At 32.1% G+C, this 18,189-nt stretch overlaps 1 long non-coding RNA gene across 1 annotated transcript in view; it reads left to right on the top strand.

Annotated features, from left to right (window-relative positions):
* The window catches only part of LOC100999664, a 37,636-nt gene that overhangs the window by 2,087 nt on the left and 17,360 nt on the right, over nt 1-18,189 (top strand). The window contains exons 2-4 of the long non-coding RNA XR_162894.5: nt 4,322-4,413; nt 7,546-7,625; nt 11,710-11,776. This is a non-coding gene — a long non-coding RNA (uncharacterized LOC100999664). The remainder of the gene's footprint in view (nt 1-4,321; nt 4,414-7,545; nt 7,626-11,709; nt 11,777-18,189) is intronic.

The following is an 18,189-nucleotide window of genomic DNA, read 5'->3' as shown; positions in this document are numbered from 1 at the left end:
TGTCACTGTTCTTTATTGGTTAAAAACTGAGTGAAATATTTAGTTTTTTTCCTTTGATAGGACTTTTTCACCTTAAACTACATATATTTGTTGGATGCAGATTACCGGACAGTTGTTTCTTTTATTTTGATGCAAATAAACTTTAATTTTCTTAATGTTCACGAATGATCTTTTTAACATTTTCCATAAAAATTGAACATCTTGTTTAAAAAAACTTTTCGCATCTAGTGAAAATAGACATTTTGCTAATTCAGTAACTGCAGTGAACTAAAACTTTAATTTACAAGACATTCATGTTAATTTAGACAACAGGTAAGCACAGGTGCGTATATATTATTTCGTTCCTTTGATAAATTCATTATGAAGAAATATATTGTATACAACAGTGTCAGTGTGCTGTTTTATATGTGGTTGATTTTCAGTTGATTTTTGTTCGATGTTGCTTGAGATAGCCGTCAATATATTTCCATTTATTACCGAGCTTGTCATTCTATTTAATTGCATCTTGATAAAAGGCAGGTGTGGTTTTCAAAGAAAAGCGGTAACCTCACTGATAAACAGCTGTAGATACTTTAAGAAAGAATTGTTTTAATTTAATAGAAGTTTATATTCTTTTATGAATAGTAGTTAAAATTTTGAAGCTTATAGTGTGTATGTTCGCATTAAGTCAAATACGCATTGTTAAAAAATATTCAAATAAAAAATCTTATGGCTTTTATAAATCTCTGTAGGGCTGTAAATATAATTTATATTAGTAAGTGGAATGGCTGAGTTTATAATTCATACCATTTTGTACTGCCCTCATAACAAGAATTGTGATAACAGACCCCTTTTCATTACCTTTGTTCAGAGCTATTTATTTTGAGTCATCTTATGAAAATTTCATAAAAAGTGCTAATTATCTTCTCTATAAAATTTGATTTAATGAAATTGTAGATCTCATTTCTATTTTAAACGTAATTATACCTAAAGTACCAGAACTCCTGGGTTTTGCTTTTTACTGATGGTTTTTGTTTTGAGTTTTGTATTTTCATTCAAATTATGTGAGTTTTGGGGAGAGTTGGGGGCAAGCTTTAAATTCCACCAGGCTGGTTAAGTATAACCATACATTTTTAGCACTTTGGTTTATGGGATTTTTTTGTTTGTTTAGGGGGTTATGGGTAAAGGATTGTTTGTTTAATAAGCCATTTTTAAAAGAAGTGAGTGATTCCTTTATTTAAAATACATCACTTCAAACTTGAGAATACACTAGCGCCTAAATAAAATCCACAGCATTCAAAATATTTTCACTTTTATGTGATGCTATATAAGAGGAAGATGTTGGTTTTAGATTTGTGGGCATATAGATATAAGGTACAACAGATGTGTATTTTTTAATGTTTATGTGCACTTATCCATATTTTTCTGTAGAAATTGACAGCTGTAATTTGTATTATAAGGACTAGTAAAGTCATTTATTACCATAGGAAAGCAACTGCGGGGTGTGGTGTTGCTATAATAGGTCACCTCTTTTTAAAGCTATGTTTACATATTGTGGGGGAAAGGGGACTAGAGAGGGTAAGGTATCAGTCTTCCTGGTAGCATTGATTTTCATTTGTTTACCTCCACACTATTTTTAAAAATTCAAATAAAAGTGCAATTACAGACTTTAAAAAAAATGCTGTTAACCTTAGTTGTACATTTACAAAATGTAGCCTCGGGTGTTTGTATGTAACACTGCATATTTTTTCTAATCAGATTAATATCAGTTTTAATGTTTTGCATGAACTACAGCTAAGGATAAAAATTTTAAAGTAGCTTTCATAATCTGAATTCCTAGTTTCATCATGCTTTATGTAGTTTGTTTTTTTGTTTTGTGGAGACTTGTATATATTTTTGTTTGTTTGTTTATTGGTAGGTAGTAACTACTTAGAATGTCACAGAATACTTAAAGCCAGAAATCTGGGTCAGTTGATTTGGTTTACAAAATGAAAAAAAATTCCTAGAGACTGTATTAGATAATTCTTATATATGACACATTAGTTTTCTTCAAAAGATTATAAGTTTATAGTTTCAAAAAATTATTCTATAAAAATTTCTCTTATTTTAAAATATTACCTAAAATTGGCTCGTCTTTTTTTTCTTTTGTCTAATAAAGCTTAAAAAGTCACATATTAATTTCTTTTTAACCCCTTTTTAGAAGACACAGATTTTTGGTCTGATTATAACTAGAAAAAACATTTTAGAAAAAATTGTCATACATATAGTTTCGTGGGAGTTTTTGGTTTTGTTTTGTTTTTAATTCAGCAAACTTTGAAACATTGTATGCCAGGCAACTAATTTTGGCACATAATTAGAGCTCAAACTATGACTTGCTGAAATTTTGTAGCCCCAAATCTCATAACACCAAAGGAAATCAGTAGTAAAATACCACTTTATTTCAAATAAGCATTGAAAATGAGATTAAGCATTTAATTTTTAGAAGTGACAGTATTAAAACTTTAACGTGATTGTCTTAAGAGTAACAAGATGGATTTTTAGAATATCACATTACTATTATATGTTTATTTATCTCGTTATTTGCAAGTACAAATGATTGTAGATCCTTCATATAAATATTACTTTCTGGTGGGGAACTGAATTTTTTTTATTTTTTTGACTTGGTCGGTTTTTTGTTTTTATTTTTTGGTCTGTATAAGAGATGCTCTAAAGGATCTTCCTTTTAGAAAGACAAGTTTTAAATATTGGAATTGATATTAAATATATATTTGAATATTAATATTTCTTATCAAATTATAAGAAGTTTACTATACCTTTGTTTAATCCTGCCTTATTTCAGTAAAGAAAATTTGTACTGGAATAACTCATAGTGGTTTCTAAGAATAAATAGGAAGCTCTATTTTGTAATAGATTTTAGATTTGAGTTTTACTATTTGAAGTGTTTTTAATATCATCTTTTTTATCATACACATTGGTTTATTATTTTATTTATCTCCAAACCTCTTTTGCTTCTTATTGCTTAGTATTTTTCGTCTCCCTACTATTTAAAAATTTAACATTTGGCATGTAGTACATTTTGTTTTCTACTATTTTCCTTCTATGATTTTTAAACTTAAGATACCTTAATTTTCAGAGTGCTCAAATATAGAAAACTGTGTCTTTTGAGGAAGACTGTGTATAAATGATTGTAATTTTTTAAAATGTCATGGTATTTGGATTGGTGTTTGTAAGTTATGGATAATTGTGTGGGTTTTGTCATTAAACAATCAAATATTTGGAAACAGAGCAATAAACGTTCTTCTAGTTTTTATTCTTTCATTTTCCTATATAAGTGGAAAATTTATTCAGAGCATTATGATTTACATGTAATACATGATACACCTTTTGTAATTTAATATTTTTATATAGTCGATTGCCACTGAATCATTATAATTCAGAAAGGTGAAACAAATGAAAAAAAAAAACACTTAACATATATTCAGCTACATCTCACTGCTACTTAGAAACATTAAAAAACCATTTGGTCTAGTAGTGGTCCATTTATTATTTGTAAATATGTTAACTTGTTTAAAAAAAAAATAAGCTCCACATTTTGGTCTGTTAGGACTGTAATGTATTAAAATATTTGGAAATACTGATGTTTTTCACTTAGGCTTGGCAATAGAGTAAAGTTGAAAATAATGGTAAATTCTTAGCCAGGCATGGTGGTGGGCACCTGTAATCCCAGCTACTTGGGAGGCTGAGGCAGGAGAATCCCTTAAACTTGGAAGGCAGAGGTTGCAGTGAGTCTATATCGTGCCATTGCGCTCCAGCCTGGGCAACAAGAGCAAAACTTCGTCTCAAAAAAAAAAAAGAAAGAAAGAAGAGAATGGTAAATTCTGTCATCCTTAAAACATTTGATAATTTGGAGAGAAAGTTAAATTTTGTCCCTGTCCCTTCAGTAACTTTTTAAATTGTGTGGAATTTATGAGTTTTACAAGTACAAACTACGGTTCTGATATTTTCCTTATGAACTCCTCTTGTACCAGTCCTCTAACAGCTACCCGCATACACACTCACCCATACTACTTTGAACATGAATGCCCTAAAGAGAAATGAAAGCAGAAACATATTAATCTGATTTGTTTGAAGAGGCTTCGGATGATAAAGCATATCACAGGTGTTTCTAATCAAGTTATTTCTATTTTAAAAACATTTTCAAGTTAGAACTTCCCTCAGCATTGCCAAGATTGGGGTCATTTTGAAGACCATACCCCTGTGTTCAGGGATCAGCTGTGGAACTGCAGGAGATGGAAATCTGTTGAGTGTCTTCATGCTATAATACATGACATTTTTATTGCAGGTTTTGACCTGTAGCAGAGAACCAATTCTGGAGAACAGCCTCACTTTGATTGAATACTCACATAATGCATTGGAACATGACATGAGATTAAGGTATACTAATGAATTTTAAAACCATATAATTTTATGCCTTCGCAATATTTATTAATTGGACTATGCAATTGGTAAAGCTGAAACTTTTACGTGAACTAAAATCAATAATTACTAATAAACAGAAATCATCATGTGAAGTGGCCATAGCTGAGTTGTCTAGCTTACTAAAACTCCAGATTTTTTTTATACATTTAATGTTCTTTTCATCATCCTAAGGTGTAACTCCAACTGAATTTATTCCAAAAATATGTATATATAGTAATTTTTATTTTCTTAAGGTTATTACAGTGTACTCAGTAAAATATGAACTTTTCATCTTATAAAATGGAGAGTTTAAATCAAATGGAATTTGGTGCTTAGCTGTTTGACAGGTGGTAGAGTAGTAAGTAGAGCCCACAAAATTAGGTAAAATTGATGAGAATATTTTAAGAAAATGTAAAGTATTCCAAGTACTGCCCTAACCAAAAGTGGCAATATGGTCGAAACTGAAAAAACCACTTTCTTAAGCAGAAATTACTAGTGTCTTACTCAAGATACGCTGAGTAAAATAAGTTGTTAATATCAAAAGTTGCAGACTCTAAAAATAAAATTGTAGAATCCCTAAACCTCCAGTGATTTTTATAGTTTTAGTTGAAAATTTCAGATAGTATTTAATTAATACAGCTTTTATTTTCTAAAATAGTAATCTGGTATAGTGAAAATGAACTTATTGAACAGTATTACTAAGTATTACTTGGTTAATTCTTTCATAGTAAAGTATTATATGTACATATGTATGTGTTTATGTAAAAACTACTTGCTAAAGTAAGGTTTACTAACATAGTACAATATTTATTTTGATTTTTTCACCTAAAATATTTATATACTTAGAGGAAATGTCAAAAGTTGTTTTCATGAGAAAATTATTATTTAGTCTTAAGAATGAAGTATATCATCATGATCATAGAACTGCTTTTAACTTCCAACAATGTAAAATTTTTAAAGGTGAATTCTGAGATGTGTTTAAGAGTGAATGTTGAAATACATATCAAAATACTAAAAACTGAAATTTGATATTTCTATATTGTTGGATATTAGGTAGATAATCCAGGAATTAATCGATTAACAGTTGAAGTTAAACAAAATGTAAAAATGTTTAGAAATCAGAGTTTAATATAAGGGTGAAGTTTAAATACTTTTATATTGGTGTCATATTGTAATGTGATTGAGATAATTATAAGGTGTAGAATGTCTTCATATGTTTGATTTTATTTTATTTTATTTTTTATGAAAAAGCAGCTTAGTTTGAATAGAACGAAAATAAATGCAATTTTTCCCTCCCTGACTTAACAAGTATTTTTCAGGTTAGAGAACATTAAGATGAAAAGTGAAAAATATGGTTACATGAGTGTCTGGGGAAAAAAATCCAGGTTCAGTTTATCACTTTCAGTGCGTATCTTTACAACAACCTTAATGAGTTAAATAGGAAAAGAGAGACAACATTTGAGTTTATATGGTAGATAAGATATAAATCCACAGAGTTGTTCCAAATTTAGAGAGTTTATGATTTGTGATCTTTGAAGATATCCAAACTTATTTTGAACACAAATATATAGCATCACATAATTGTTCTTCCTATAGTTATTTTACTAGGTTATAAACTTCTAATAATTTAGCTTAGTAAATAATTTCATATCTAGAAGAATCAATACAAATATTAACAGTTTACTTGTATTTGGTCAATTCTTACAGGGTGAGAAACTTTAACCTAATTAGGAGTATGTTATTTTAGGAGACCAATTAACAAAGGGTTTAACTGCTATGTATGATTGGCTGTCTTTTAACTACCCCTTGAAAGACATTTTGTAAAGATTTTGACTGTTTTAAATTTGCAAACCTGATTATCTAAATTTAAGCCCTGATATGTAGTTAATTATGTCGGAATTTAGGGGAAGAGATTTATTGTGTTAATTTTTATCTTTTTTTCAGTGATTTGTATCGCCTTTATTCAATATTTATGTTTTTGGCTAAATGCATAATCAGGGTTAAATAACATTCACTTTTGGGAAAAATTCTTAGCTGTCCCTAAAATACAGTTATACCATGGTTGTTCCTGTCTTACTGAAATAGTTTTTTTAGGATAGAAAGAATATTTGAATAAACTAGAATAGAGGAAACTTAACATATCTACATATGAAGAAAATTATTTGTTATTTGTCAGATGTATAATACTAGTTTATAAGGATATGTTACATTTTAGGCAGTTTGTCAGCTATGACAATTTTAATAGAGGTTTTATATATTGCTTAGAATTTGTTAAATAATAGATACAATTAACTTTTTAAATAAAAGTTTTAAAAGTATTTATTTGAAGCAGTTTTGTACATGTGTGTATTTTATGTGTTTTTTCTTAAACTAGCAAATAACATCCTTAACCTATTTCAGTTGTTTTTCTTCAAATGAGATCTAATGTATCAGAATTATATTTTCTGATAAGCATTTTTCAAAGGGTAATAATTAATGTGAGGGTTTAAAATTCATATTAAACACATTTTGAGGTGAAATTTCTATTCACAGCACCACAAACCATACTTTTGATACTTCATTAGCATATTATTTGATTTAGTTTTACTTTCCAATTTTCATGGTTAGAATCTTGGAGGAGATATGTGAAGCATATTTCACATGTGGCTGCTGAGACTGATTAATCCTACTGGTTAATAGTTTATTAATCCATTACTGTTTCTAAGTGTCTAAATTTTTTAAAATCTTTCTTTAGGATTTGCTGTTAGTCTTTTTTATTTTATATCCTTCATACCAAACAAATAAAGTATCTTGGTATCCTCTGATCTTCAGAATTATTTTTATTATTATTAACATTTTTTGTTCCTCATTGAGCTGCTAAGCAGAAAAATTTTTCAATTTTGATAAAAATAGAAGATTGGGGTTGGGTTTTGATTTTTTACAAAATATCTAAATTTAAAATATTGCTACTGTTTCATACTTTTATTTTAAAATGTCTCAAACTTAGCCTTCTTGATTAAGTATTATTATTTAAACTTACTAGCCAGTTCTAGCCTATGTGGGTTTTTCTTTTTAATAGTTTATAGATCTCCAAATTTTTCTGACTTTTTATATTTTTCTGAATCACAGATTGCTGAAGGTTCTAGAAGATGAGTTGCCTTTAGAGTTAAAGCTGTAAATCTATAAATAGCATCACATTACATTTAAAGGTAATTGAACAATGAATATTTCTGTTACTCATCAATTAATACTATGTACTTACTGAGTTTTTAACTTTGTATTGCACATTTAAAATAGGTAAATTGCATATGGAAGTTTTTCTAATGGGATTTATGCAAAAACATTATGGTCTAAAATCTTACTTCTTTGCTAATAGTGTCTAAAGTCAAACATATGGTGATAATTAGATATGGGGGGTTCTTGGGAGCCAGAGGCATTTTGTAAGTAAAATAAAGTGTCATTTCTTGATTGGAGTTTGACACTTTCTTATTTTCCAGGAGAATAGGTAGGGAAGTTACTCTCTTTATGAATTTACCCCAACATTGGTTAAAACTCTTCAGAGAATTTTGATAATTGAGCGGTTAAATCTAAACTTACAAGGGGAAGATTATTATATACGTCATTAATTTCCTTTTCCTTGCATACATTATAGGTTCCCTTTCTAATCAAAACACCAATTTTGTCTTTTTTCTCTCCCCACCCCACTTTTTAAAGAAAAAATTATTTTAAAAATAATTTTATCATATAGTGATATAAGCAGACCTTGAGAGGTAGGTTGATCTCTGAACCATTTTTCCTCTGTGTGTCAGTTGTATAGTCTTTTCTCAGCTTGCTGTTTAAGAAGCAGCAGCAGCAGCAACAGCAGTGAATAAACAAGATATCACCACAGCCCTTGTTCTTACCCCTTACAGCTGGGAGCAGAGGCTGGGAGATCGATGCTGCTTGTCAGCTGTTGTGCAGAATAACATCAGTATGCAATAATGGTAGCCAAAGGAGCCTGCACCCATCCGTTTTTACAAACCTAGGTGGGAAGAGCCCAACTGTCACTGTACCACATACACAGTATAGAGAATACATTCTTTAGCAGAAAGGTTGCAGCATAAAGAGAACAGTAGATGCTTGTAGTTCTTAGACTCTATTATTTTTTTACTATTTACTCTGTGGCTTTAGTTCATTTAATTTTTATTCAGTTAATTCCATCCATTAGAATGGAAAACCTGTCTTGTTTCTAGAGGTATAGGTACTATGTTTCATGTATATATGGTATGTTTCATGTTTTCACTTTTAAGCAGGTAGACTGAAAAAAATTATAATTAGTTGCTGATATCACAAGTTAGGTAATATATTGAGGATAGAAAAGAAAAGTTGGCCATGGCCACACAGGAGTGTTTCTTTCACTTTTGGACCATATTATCTTTGTTTTATAAAAGCCCAGTCTAACAAGGCCAAATTCTTGTTGATTTCACTATAATAGAAGAAAGAAAACAACATTCTATGTTAACTTAGTGTTGTAAATAACTAAAAGCAGGCAACAGATGAAAACTTATGTCTTTTTTCTTACTACTAAACTATTTTTCTATTTACCATTTCTCACTGAAATATCTTTTATCTGAACTTTTTATCTAGAAAGCTCAGATTATTCTGAATCTTTTGGAAATAGGACTTTGTAATTTCAAATACTGTAGAAGAATGTTTTTATTTTTATAATTTGAATTTGCACAGATTTTTATAAAACCTAAATATTCAATTTTTTTTCTTCCTTTTACATCTAATTTCAATAGGTGAGAGTTACAGAGAAGTGTGAATATTGGATTTCTATAAATGTTCTGAATTTATTCGTAGAATTCTTGGTGGGAAACTACTAAGGGGGTGGGTGGGGGTGTGTGTGTGTGTGTGTGTGTGTGTGTGTGTATGTGTGTATGTATAAAGCCAAATGTCCTGATTAAAGTTTGACATTTGCAATAGCTTTCTGTTTAAAAGGTAATCATAGTTGCTTTCTGGTCATCTTCATTAAAATCACTCCTGATCACTCTCACTCTTAATATTTTCCTGTGCCATTCACAGTAAATTCAGAACATTAGTTCCCTGCTAATATTACTAAAAAGAGCTTTGTCATAGTATGTGTCTAGTTATCTGAAAAAATAAATGAGCCCACAACCTTTTCTGGCATTGTGAAGTCAAGCATATTCAGCCATAAATTGAGGTTACTTTTTCATTGTTGTTGACTAATGCTAGAGGTTTTTAAAAAAATATGTTTATGTAATTTAGCAGATAACATATTAATTACTGTTACCTCCCCTAACTAAAACATGAGTTACATAATCCTCTGTGTTGAAAACACCTCATTTTTAATCATTACTTACTGCTTATGCCTGCGAACCACCTGTATGAGAATAACCTAGAATTTAAAAAATAAAATAAAAACATTTTTCCAGACCTGGAATTTGCATTTTTTTACAAGCTCTAAGAGATTTTTCTTAGGAGCACCAACCACATTTGTGAGAAGCACTACCCAAAATGAACTTGGGGGAGGGATTGTTCATACCAACAAACCAGCTGCTTTTCCTGCATGTTTTTTTCCCTCTTTGGTCATCTTGAATCTAAGCTTAATATTTAATTAGGAATCTTATCATTTCTAGATTAAGTTCTTGAATCTTAAATTCGGCTGATTAAAAAATAGATTAGGTCTTGGTATTTCCTCAGTCATATAAGGAAAATCTGTGTTATCAGAGCTTTGTTTTCATGTAAGTGCCTTGGGCCAAATTTCAGTCTATTCTCTTTGTTTGGAACATTTAGTATACCTATGTTAAACCAATACTTGATGAAAACCAAAGGAATTGATCACTTACGAATTTTTAAATTTTCATATAGATAGTAGCTGTTTTTCTTAAATATGCTTCCAAATGTTGGAGGAAATATAAAATGAGGAACTTTTCATATGCTGCTCGTGGGAGCATTTAGCAGTATCTTTGTAAAATTGAAGATACAATAGGCTTTCACCCAACAATTTTATTCCTAGATGCTCTAGATAAACTCAGACATGTAAAAAAAAAAGTCTTGGTTATTTGTAATTGGAAAGAAAATGAAAGCAATGTAAATGTTAAGCAAGAAGAGAATGGCAAATTGTGACATCGTCATGTGATGAACTGTATAGCTACTAAAATGAGAGCTGTGTTTGTCATCATGGGTGAATATCCTACCTCAACAAACAAAAATAAGTTGCATAAAGGTTATATACGGAGTAACATGTATGTAAAATATGTATGATATTATACCATTTATCGATAGCTTGAAAGCAATGATAAAATTGGACATCATCTGTATGTGTAATCAATTTTCATAAAAAACAAAGTAAGCATGGCATAGTTTTAGATTTCAGTACAGCTGGATTGGGAGTCCAGAGATAGGATGTGGAGGTTCATTTTGGTATTCCCTTGATTTTTCTATGAATTTTGAAGCAAATGATTTTGAAAGTTTTAAAAACATGCTGTTCTTCTTCTGTGAAGATTAGTCTACAGTAAAACGTATACTTGCAGTTCTCCGTTAAGAAAATGGATGGGTTTGTCGTATTCTTTCTATTCTTTATCTTATAGTAAGTGCTTAACTATTAGTTGATGTAACAACTACATCTTAGAATCATGACCCACAGAAACCAAACATGCTAACCAACTCAAATTACCAGCATATCTTTAAATATATGTCATACGTTCCTTCCTTTGTGTACTTGGAATTGTGCAGTATATAATACATGGATTATAGATTATGCAATTGTATGTGTGTGAGAGACATGAATCAGTCTTGGGATGTGATCTTGAATTTATCTTAAAATATCTGCAAATATATGATGTCCTCCAGAAGCTCATTGGACTCCAAGTTAGAGTTTTAGCTTTGACTAAAATTTTTGAGTTAAACTTCAAGAGGGCAATAGTAATAGAATAGCAAATTATAAAAGCCAATGATAAGCAGGATGTAGTGGCATGCAGGCCTGTAATCCCAGCTACTTGGGAGGTTGAGGCAGGAGAATAGCTTAAACTCAAGAGTTTGAAGTTGCAGTGAGTTAGGACCACACCATTGCACTCCAGCCTGGTTGATAGAGTAAGACCCCATCTCTTAACAAAAAAAACTAACAAGAATGCTGCACTGGGCTGAAACATACAAATGCTGCTGGGTGTTTATAATCTGATTGTTCTGTGCTATATAAGGATCAGAATACAGTTGTGGCAACCTCAGTTGAAATGTTCTAACTTACATATAATATGATGAAATTTTTAAAGTCTTCCCTCTTTTTCCTAGGTTTAATAATGATGGAATGAAGACCATAATAAAAGAGATCTCTACTTAGCTCAGCAATTCTTACCTTGTAAGTATTAACTCTGAGTCTCCCTATCATTGTCATAGAAGGTTACTGTTTGGTGTCTTGTTCTGGTTTATTTCTGATTTTTTTTTTCCTGCTTATCCTAGTATGCTCACTTTCTAGCCTCTCCTAGCCCCTCTACACGTTGAGATTTGATGTTAATTAATAGTTTAGAGCAAGAATAATGCCATTGCCCTGGTAAGTTATTTAGGGAAGTATTTTATACCCGGGCCCTATAATCTCCAAGTCTGAGAATCACAATTTTGAGCCCTTTTCCTTCAAAGGAATTAACAGATAAGTAATTGTCTTTTTTAGTACTATCATTATTCAGGTTTATTGGTCTTATGGTTTTATAAATTGAGAATATTCTCTCCACTTGAGAAATTATTTTGTAAAATTTGTTTTTAATTTCATTAGGTTATACTGAAGACTTTGTGAAGAGCTTAACATTTAGCTGTTAAAACTTGAGGAGGTGGGAGAAACATGAAAGCAGTCCCTTTTCCTTCCCTTTTGTTTTTTTGTTTTTTTAAATTTATTCAGTACATACTTCTTGAGCATCTACCATGTTCCTAGTACTTTTCTAGGAGCTGAAGGTATAGCAGTGAACAAAACAGATATACAAGTAAGTACATAAATTAGAAGATTTCTGACATGGATTCAAAGTCAGAGGTTTCGGGTCGGGGCCAGGACCCTGCATCTTTAGCAAGCTTTACCTGAGTAGGATGGCAGCTGATCTGTGGTCCATGCATCGTGTAAAGAACCCGTTCCAAAGAGCCAGGGAGCAGTGTCCAGCTGCAAGTCCCCCTTTCTTCTGTCAGGGAAGTTTGCAGAAGTGAATCAGTGGATAGCAACACCCAAGTGATACCTTCAGGGTAGACAGGAAGGCAGTCTGTTTAGTTGAAGGTCAGGAGCAGTCACCTTAATTATTTAAGACATCATTTCTTGCCCTGGATTGCCCCATCACCTCCCAAGCTAAACCTCAGATATTTCCTGCAAATATCAAAATGAGGATTTGTTTTTCTCCTTTTTCCTTCCTTTTATATATACACATGCATACCTCTTTTTTAGAATAAGAAACATTTTTCCCCAATTCATTTAACTTTTGAGACACTTAGAAATTCTAAAAGAATAATTTTAACAAGTTAACTGAAATTAATATTGTGCCTCTGGAAAAACTCACAAGATCAAGGGCATATAAAATGCTCAGGATACTTGTTTCCATAGAAGTATTTGAGACCCTAAAATCAGTTACCAAAAAATGTCATTTCCATCCATTCCTTGAGCTAATTCTGCATCTCTGAAGAAAAACTCAAGGGCAAGACTTTCTGTTCTTAATGATGTTGAGGGCATGTCTCTGTTTAAATGAAACAAGTGCTTCAGATGCTTTTATTACATTATCTCACAGTGACTCAAATAATGTGTATGTGTTGGGGATGGCCTTATGATCATAGACAATCAGCCATTGAACTCAATAAGGTGAGAATTTTTAGGTAGGGGATCAATTAAATATTGAAAACTGTTCATAATAAGCCAGTTTGCAAAGTAGTAGCCAAATGCCACAGGTCACTTTCTTTTTCTAATTTTCTCCTGGTTACGTTTTTGTCTCTGGAAAATTAGAATGGAAACATTTGCAAATCCCTAAAGAATCCTATATAGTCCAGGCTTGAATTCCTTAATTAGTCCCTTGGAAGCCAGCTCAGCCCTTCTTCAACTTAACTCTTAAAAAAAGAAGTCTTTTTAATTCTTATTACACTCGGACTGGAGGGCAGTCCACTTTTCAAAAAGAAATAGGTATCATTTAATTTCTAACAGATACATAAGCACAGATAACGTCACATTCTTCATTTCATCTCCTTTATAAATTTCTAAGCTAGCAGTCTTTCTTGGATACTCTCCAGCATCTTTTAAACGTAAGCCATTTATCATATTTCATAGTTGGAATGCTTTCTGTTGTCTGTTCTAGGTAGATTCCCCTTAATCTTAGATCCTAAAATGGTGATGTTTCCAATTAAACAATACCCACAATAATAGGTACATAGTGACTTACAATAGTGAGTGATGCTGTGTGATTGTGTGTTCCCCTTCTCTCATTTTTTTAATGTTTGTTTAATGCCATTTTTTTAAGATGGGATATATATAAATAGGGATATATATAGAGATATATATTTTTTTCTTTCTTTTTTTTTTTCTTTTTTTGAGACAGAGCTTCACTCTTGTTGCCCAAGCTGGAGTGCAGTGGTATGATCTTGGCCCACCAAACCTCCACCTCTCGAGTTCGAGTGATTCTCCTGCCTCAGCCTCCTAAGTCGCTGGGGTTACAGGCATGCGCCACCACGCCCAGCTAATTTTGTTTTTTTTGTTGGTATAGACGGGGTTTCTCTATGTTGGTCAGGCTGGTCTCGAACTCCCAACCTCAGATGATCTGCCTGCCTCAGCCTCCCTAAGTGCTGGGATTACAGGTGTGAGCCACCTCGCCCAGCCTAAGATGGGATTTTTTTTTTAAGCTGTTCGTTTGTAGAATGTGGATGTTCTAGAAGTTGTAGAACAGTGATGTTCATGTATACAATGCTGTCAAACAATGGCAGTTTGGGATTCATTTTTACAAATTAAATATAGAGATGGAATATTTTTCAAGTTTATTTTTCAATTTAGAGATCTTAAACTTTTGTTGCTTAACAAAAAATTAAGAAAGAATTATATGTCTTTTCTTTTTCTTTTTTGAACTATTTTTATTTTTCACATGACATTTTTGAATAGATAAATTATATATTTCTGTTTGTAAATGTAAACATATGATTACCTGCAAAGGTAAATGCATGTTTACATCTTTTATGTAAATTTAAATATATATTTGGTGCTTAAAAAACATCTTTAGGTACATTGTCAGCAGTTAAGAACATTACATCTCTCTTTTTAATAATCCACAACAATAAAAAATCTTAAAACATTGACTTTATAAATAGAGAAAGAAAAGATGAAGCAGAAAATTCACCAGTGCTGTCAATGTTAGTTCCATAAACAAAAATGATAGACATAAATTGCTTCCTAATTCCAAAGACTTGCTAAATTTGGCTGCTATCAAGAACAAGGCTAGTAAAAAGAAATAACAAAATATTTCTCACATATGACTAGTTATCAATAAGTTTTTAGAAGTATTATCAAGTTAGCAATAAAAGCAATGGCATGTAATCATATCAGCCTAGAAAACATTGTCAATTGTTAAATTATAAATAGTACAAATGTAGGACTGACTGAAAATACTGCAAAAAAAATCACAATATTTTAATTAGTGTAGCAGTGAGTAATCGATGATAGGGCAAATGATATAAAATCTGTTGTGCTTTCAATAAAATCATAATGATGTAATTATGTTATGCACTAGACATAGCCAAAGTTTCTCCTATTTTTAATTATTGTGATAGAAATTTACTGTTGTGTAAATTGCTGTATACCTGTGCCACCGATGAGGAAATTCTAATTATCTTGAATAGTTTTAAAAATGGGAATGTTTCTGGGAGAAAGGAATTTCCCAAAAGAGAAAAAATAAATTGCTCTTTTGCCAGTTGGATTAGTGGTGAAGAGTGTTATAATCCAAAAATTTCATAAAGGTACCGGCTATTGTCAGCATTTGGTAGTAAAGAGAATGTCTCATAAACCTATTGATATGAAGTGCCATTAATTTAGTAAATATATAAAATCTAGGCTCTTGTGTATTCTATAATTTATGAATATAGAGAAGGTTCACAATATGCTGCAACTGTGTTTCATTGTTCAAATAATTGCTGTTTTGAGAATTAGACATTTAATAAAAATGCCAGGTGTTCCTTGTCCTCATTCTTCCATATTTGTCTTATATATGTTTAGCAAAATGATTGAGTTAAATATGAGCTTTTATGTTCAAACGATGGCTGTGTTTTTGCTCTTAATAAAATTGTAGCCATAAAATTTGATTTTTAGTGCCAAAATTATAAAAAGGGGTTGGGTTTGTTTCAACCCGAACAACTTCTTACCTTCAAGATGGATGATTCAAAGAGGAATAATAGGGAATTTCTTATTTATGAAGTTACTTGGTTGTTTTCTTAGGAAAACAAAAACAAGGTAGAATTTAACAGCATGGGGCCTGATTTAAATAGAAAATAAGTGTACCAATATAATCAACTCTGCTGTCATGGGGATTTCAAGTTATAAATGTAACAGGTAATATCCCCTGACTTATTCTATATACTTTTGCCCTAATCTACTACCTATTAGGCTGAAACTTGAGTTTTTAAACTTAATCTCCATGTAAAAACAGGAATAAATTGAATGCATAATTAAAATATATGTTGTCAATTATCATACCTTTTTGCCTAGACTATAAATAAGCTTCATTTTTCCTGTTATAGTCACTAAATTAATTTATGCTTGTTTTTCCATTAAAACAAGTTACTTTGACCGGGTACGGTGACTCATACCTGTAATCCCAGCACTTTGGGAGGCCGAGGCGGGCGGATCATGAGGTCAGGAGTTCGAGACCAGCCTAGCCAACATGGTGAAACCCCATCTCCACTAAAAATACAAAAATTAGCCGGGCATGGTGACCGGCACCTGTAGTCCCAGCTGCTCAGGAGGCTGAGGCAGGAGAATCGTTTGAAACCAGAAGGCAGAGGTTGCAGTGAACTGAGATCACGCCACTGCACTCCCACTTGGGTGAAGGAGTGACACTCCGTCTCATAAATAAATTAATAAGAAAAATTAGCCGGGCATGGTGGTGCACACCTGTAATCCCAGCTACTCAGGAGACCGAGGCAGGAGAATTGCTTGAACCTGGAAGGCGGAGGTTGCAGTGAGCTGAGATCGCACCATTGTACTCCAGCCTGGGTGACAGAGCAAGACTCCATCTCAAAAGAAAAAGAAAAAAACAAGTTACTTTAAAATGTCTTATAAAATCTCAGTTTCTTATAGTAAAACTATTTGTAGCTAATGAAAAGGAAGTTTTGATATATTTAACAGTATTACCACTAAGAATGCCATCCTTTCAAGTACTCTACCATTGGTCAAATTTCAGAACCTCAGTTTAAAATGTTTAGGGAGGCCAGATGTGGTGACTCATGCCTGTAATCCCAGCACTTTGGGTTACTAAGGCAGGTGGATCACCTGAGGTCAGGAGTTCAAGACCAGCCTGGCCAACATGGTGAAACCCAGTCTCTACTAAAAATACAAAAATTAGCCAGGCGTGATGGTGGGTGCCTGTAATCTCAGCTACTGGGGAGGCCGAGGCAGGAGGATAGCATGAATGCAGGAGGCAGAGGTTGCAGTGAACCAAGATCAAGCCACTGCACTCTAGCCTAGGCAACAAGAGCGAGACTCCATCTCAAAAAAAAACAAATGATTAGGAGAACAGCTGGGCATGGTGACTCACACTTGTAATCCCAGCGCTTTGGGAGGTCGAGGCAGGTGGATCACTTGAGGTCAGGAGTTCAAGACCAGTCTGGCCAGCATGGTGAAACCCCGTCTCTACTAAAAAATACAGAAATTAGTCGGGCATGGTGGCACGTGCCTGTAATCCCAGCTACTTGGCTGAGGTGAGAGAATAGCTTGAATCTGGGAGGTGGAGGCTGCAGTGAGCTGAGATCCCACCACTGCACTCTAGCCTGGGCAACAGCACGAGACTCCATCTCAAAAAAATAAAATAAAATGTTTAGGGAAACAGTATCTGAATTAAAATTCAGAACACTTCAATTTTAAATTTTCATTATTTTTAGTTTTTATATCCTTAGTTCAACTGTTTGTTTCTTTATGCCTCTAGTATTTGGTGCCCTGTAGTCAGAACTTAAAACTGGCAATCTGTCTTCCAAATCCTTAACAAGACAAAATAGTAAAGTACACTGAATTTTTCTAAGTCAATTTTATGTTAAATTGAACTTTATTAATTTTATTTTGACTCTAGAATATTAGAATTAGAACCAGAGTAAACAAATGTTTTCCTTTATGTTATAAATTACATTTATGTTAATTAACATAAAATAAATTTCTCATCAGAGGGCAGGTTTAAACTTAGGACAGTAAGTCCTCACTTAAAGTAATGAATAGATTCTTGGAAACTGCAGCTTTAAGCTAAGTGACATACAATAAAACCAGTTTCACCATAGGCTACTTGATAAAAACAAGAGTTAAGTTCCTACAGGCTATTTCTGGTCGCAAAGAACATCACCAAACTTCTAAATAAAGATCCAACACATTTCAACATTGTGAAATAAATGTGAGTTATACATACATTTAAGAAAGATTAATAGAAACAAGATCATTATTTACCCAATTTTTGATGAGTCAATGAGCGATGATGGTCATAGTGGTGGTGAGTTAAAATAAGGAATAAATGTTTGTAAAGCGGAAATTATAAGGAGCACCTTCTACCACCATGTTCAAAAACAAGCAAT

This window comes from Papio anubis, chromosome 15, assembly GCF_008728515.1.
Source record: "Papio anubis isolate 15944 chromosome 15, Panubis1.0, whole genome shotgun sequence".
NCBI lineage: Eukaryota > Metazoa > Chordata > Mammalia > Primates > Cercopithecidae > Papio > Papio anubis.
This window is presented reverse-complemented; position numbering and strand designations above follow the sequence as displayed.